We start from the raw sequence: 4866 nt of genomic DNA, 5'->3' as shown, positions 1-4866 counted from the left end.
TCTGCTGTGAGGAGCAGCTTCACCTGTGTCAGTCATATCCTAACTGTCCTCCTCGCTTGAAGAAGAGAACGAACTAGGTTTAGCCTGCAAGTCCACACCTCGCTATTTCTAGTGGTTAGTATACTTCAGCACAATGGACAGAGACCGTCTGTTTTTGGCCGCAAGCACATTCACAGAGAAAGGTAGTAAAGTTAACCCTTTTCAGTATGAATTCTCCTCAGAGAAATACATACAAATACTTTAACTGAAACCACAGCCGTACTCTGACAGTGTTCCATGACCTATTCAGAAGTGCAAACAGTACAGCCCTATTTTCAAACGAATGCGACTCGTATGAGTCGGTTCTCTTTAGTAAGTCAAAAACCATACAGCGTAACCAGTGCAGTCAGATTCCTGAACGAGTCGTTTGAGCCGGTTCTTTTAACCCACTTATGAATCGGTCAGAGCAGCACTGTATTAAACTGTTTCACAAAAACGCAAGTCATTACTAATGTTGTCATGCCTCACTTAATAAAATAAACCGAAGACTGATATATACTGTGATATGTTGCACTTAAGCTTGTTATAAATTATTAGCTATTCTGACTGGTCGTGCATATATGACGGTGTGTTGGTAAAGCTGTATTTATGCTCTCTAAAAGCCATTAAATATTGAAAGGAGTTTTAAAAAAAAATTGTATACCTCTGTTTAAATCAGAAATGATCATCATTTGGCAGCAAATTGTTGAGGGCAGTAAATGCAATAAGCATTTATTTTTTCCAATTCTCCCTCAAAAGTACTAAAAGTACTAGTTAATGGAGTCGTTTAGAGGTATCAGGATGATTTCTCTCCATAATAAACAATACTTAATCCGTTTTCATCCAGCACGAGAGATCCGGGAATTCAGCGTTGTATTTTCAACTGATGCTGAGACAGATGCATTCATACAGTATTGCTTTGACTGAATCGCTTAACAACAACTTTAGCAGCACAGTTTAAATATGATATACATACGGTTTTGTCCATTAAAAATGCTAAAACATACCTATGATCAAACCTACCTCAGTTTTTAGTTAAGACAGAACGATGTTGGTCTGCGTGTATATTCGTGGTCCATTAAATCCTTTGAGTATTTGAAAGAAATTCAGTGAGCGCGACAAAAATCCCAAACGTACACCGAGATGTTGACAAATGCGTGATGTTGATTCAAATGAGCTTCGGCACGAAAGGAGCGAACGAGAGGATCAGAATCCCGTGAAACATTCACGAGGGCGAGTTCACATGTTCTCACTGAAGCTCTGTGGAGTCTCGAGACGTTAGCCAAGTCTCAGTTCAAATCATTTTTTCTCTGTAAAGTTTCAGTGCCTCCAGCGGTCGATGATTTTGATGGTGTCCGGATTTAATAGCGCACATCTGGCGTTAACAGTCACCTAGTGTTGTTTCTGTAGTCCGTAGCTGGATACGAGAGAATAAATAATGAACTGAGTTTACAATTTATCATAGAAAACGACGCTTCAGATGAGCGACCATGAAGAAACACAGCGGCTTCCAAGAACTGGAAGGGATTCCGCAGAAACCTCTGCGTAGATGAGGGAGTGACGCACAAGGTGTTTAATAAAGCAAAAACCGGTGATAATATAGGTTAATGGGTAGGCCTATCATATTTGTAGCTTCGCTAATCGTTATAGTATCGTGGAAGTGCATTTTAACCACTAATTTGACAGCTAAAGATTAAGAAATCTAATGCAATGATGGACTTTTTCAAATAATTCACGTGCTTAAATACACTTCAATAGGTTAAAGAGAATAATAAATATTAATAATAATATTTAATTAATGAATAAAATATATAAATAAAATGAGTTAATAAATAAATAAAACTATAAATAGAAATGACATCAGCTAAATCTATATGGTGTACATACAGGCTACTTAGATTCCACATAAGACCGCTCCATACACGTCGATCCATCGATCCGCCATCTTGGAACGGTCAACATTTCAGATACTGTCCTCACTTAATGAGTTTTCCAAGATGCCACAGCATTGCGCAGCCTCTGGTTGTAAAAACCGCCGATTTTTAAATTTAAATTTCAGAAGAAATAGGATAACCTGTCACAGGTGAGAATGTTTTGGTTTGTGTTTTTATATGTATTAACTCAATATTACAGGTTTTTAAACTATGGTAACTTTTTAATGTCGTGTTAGCTAATGCCTTGGTCTTGTTGTAGCCTATTGTGTCAATGAAAAACGAAATCCTATGAAAATCATCTTCCGAGGTCTATTGCAGATATAGATATTCATACATGCATATAATTACAGTTGCGGACACACAGTCAACATACTCGAGTGTTCACGAATCGGCTTTGACTGTTCCAATATGGCGAACGGTTTACATATATAGCGGCCCATAGAAACAGTTGCTAATGAGACATCTATGCATCTATCTATCTATCTATCTATATATATATATATATATATGGTCAGAGGGCTGCAATTTAGTATCAATAAAAGCGAGAAAAAGTCACTAACCTGTCACTTAATGTATTGCAATCCCATTAGAAGGTTAACTATGACATTGATGCATAAATGTATGTGTAATCTGAGGCGCTTCGAATCAATAGTGTAATCAAGATTGAAAATAAGATATCGGCTGTTCTGAACAAATTATCCTATATTAGATGTTCAATGGCTAGAAGTACATGAGTTCTTATTCTTCTCTCTCCGCATTGTCCAGTAATAGAGTCAGAGGTGCTGTGCTAAAGGTTAATCAATTGTCTAATGAGATTGGTTGATGAAATCAGATGAAACAGCTGATTGATAAGGGTCAAAAGTGTGTGGTCTATCTGCATAAAGATCAAAGAGCAATGAGCTATTGTGAGCGGATCATTCAATGGTTTCTGTGCTCATAGACTGCACTGTAAAAAGTGGTAACCTGCCATTATTACCTTAAAGAGTTATTTCTCCCTGGTTTGACCCATAAAAATTAGTTTTGGTGGTATAAATTGATTTAAATAGGTTGGTTCAGTAATATTTTTTACTGTTTTTTTTTTGTTTTGTTTTTTGTTTTTTTCACTGTGTCAAATGCTGTTTAGCTATATGTACAAAGAATATGAATTACTTCCAATATTAATTATATGAGTGTAAATACTTTCAATTATGGCATTAAGCCTCCAGCATCATCATGACCTTCTTCAAGACACCTATTTATTATATTATATTTCATTTTTTTTCCATCCATTCATTCATCCAATAATTTCATCAGCCATCATAGTATCTGACCTACACAACCATATTCATTGATTGAATCCTGTTTTCTTTACTCCCACTATGCAATTACTGTTCCTTATTGCTTCTTTTCCTTTAAAGGCATACAAAGCTTTTCAAAGATGGATGAATCGCTTTTAGACATATACACAAGGGCTATTTTCCAGGTAAATAAATAATCATACCATCATTTACAGCTAAGATAACCTCATTACAGATGCAACAGGGTCACTGTAGTTTGTGAGCTGTTCAGAAGAATTAACATCCAGCAATAAGAAGAAAAAGCAGATGTTTTCTCATACGCGCTTATGTAAACGCTAAAGCTACTTTGTCAAGGTTAAGGCATAGAATGCTGTATTTTTATTTTATCTAGAAATATTAAAGGCAACAACTTGGCCGGCATGTTTTCTGATCCGCAGATTACAACCCACACAGAGCAGTAAACTACGTTGTTTGGCAAATGGGTTGTTGAAGTATTATTTAAAGATATACAGTTGGCAAGCCCTATTTGACAGTGTTATCCTATTGGAGTTTATATTTCCTCTCTGGAAAGTTTTAGAACACGACTAGGAGCAAATTTGAAAGGTGAGATAAAACAGATCGTTGTTCAACTGCGCTGTTGAGTTATTGATTCTTGTGTAAATGGCCGTTGTGCACGTTTCACATTGAAAGCGCACTGCTGTCAGTCAGAAATCAACACTCAGTGTGACTGTACAACTGCTACTCATCTCTCGAGCCACGTGACGTACGCGTTCTCGTGAAGTCCTTCATTTTTAAAGCAGCATTTATTGTTATTGGTATTTATATTTGCTGCGTGGGGAAATTTATGTACCCATCTGTCTGGTGTAAAGCAGTTAGAAATAAGTGAATTGTGAGAGCAGGGTGCTGTGTGTCAGGGTGAAATATGTCTTTTGACTGCTCATGGCTGCACAATGGTGTGAGTTTCATTAAAATGAACGTGAGGCATAAGGGCCAATCAGAAGCTCATCACTCTGTTTTGGCTGTTAAACCATGCAAGGGAGAAATGACAGACAGTGTGATTTAATGCCTGAGAGGTCCTGAATACCAACATGGCACTATGTATATAAATATATAAATGCATGAATCACAATTAAAGCTTCCTTAGACATGAAGACACAACTTGAAGTGAACCCAAGAACACTGAATGCCGAACATAGCACAGCCGGAACCTGTTGGTGTAACAGCAAGCATCATTAGTAGGAGGTTTAAAAGTGGGGAAGGATAGTGTGTCTGAGATAACACTACATTTACTCAACGCTGTCAGTCAGCCAATGTTCACTGCATTATGGGCATACATAATACCTGCTAAAAAAGCAAAACGTCCATATTGACAAAACCTGTCAAGAGTCTGTCTAGGTCATATTTCAAACCAATATCAAAGAAAAACATTAATTCAATGAAACTAAAAGACTTTCAAATCACATGAGCCTATATTTTATTCACAATAAAACATAGATAACATAACAAATATTTAAACTGAGAAATTTCACACTTTTATTCACTCAATGAGCTCATTTCAAATTTGATGCCTGCTACAGGTCTCAAAAAAGTTGGCACAGGGGCAACAAATGGCTGAAAAAGCAAGAAATTTTTAAAAG

At 36.7% G+C, this 4866-nt stretch overlaps 1 protein-coding gene across 2 annotated transcripts in view; it reads right to left on the bottom strand.

Annotated features, from left to right (window-relative positions):
- nlgn1 (neuroligin 1) overlaps window positions 1-1496 on the bottom strand; it is a 322087-nt gene extending 320591 nt beyond the window's left edge. For both annotated transcript variants that reach the window (XM_051912622.1, XM_051912623.1), the window contains exon 1: window positions 1042-1496. The gene's annotated coding sequence lies outside the window, so the exon portion shown is untranslated. The remainder of the gene's footprint in view (window positions 1-1041) is intronic.
- Between the last annotated feature and the right edge of the window lie 3370 nt (window positions 1497-4866).

This window comes from Ctenopharyngodon idella, chromosome 11 (assembly GCF_019924925.1).
Source record: "Ctenopharyngodon idella isolate HZGC_01 chromosome 11, HZGC01, whole genome shotgun sequence".
NCBI lineage: Eukaryota > Metazoa > Chordata > Actinopteri > Cypriniformes > Xenocyprididae > Ctenopharyngodon > Ctenopharyngodon idella.
Note: the sequence above shows the minus strand (reverse complement) of the source record. Positions and strands in the feature narration are given on the sequence as shown.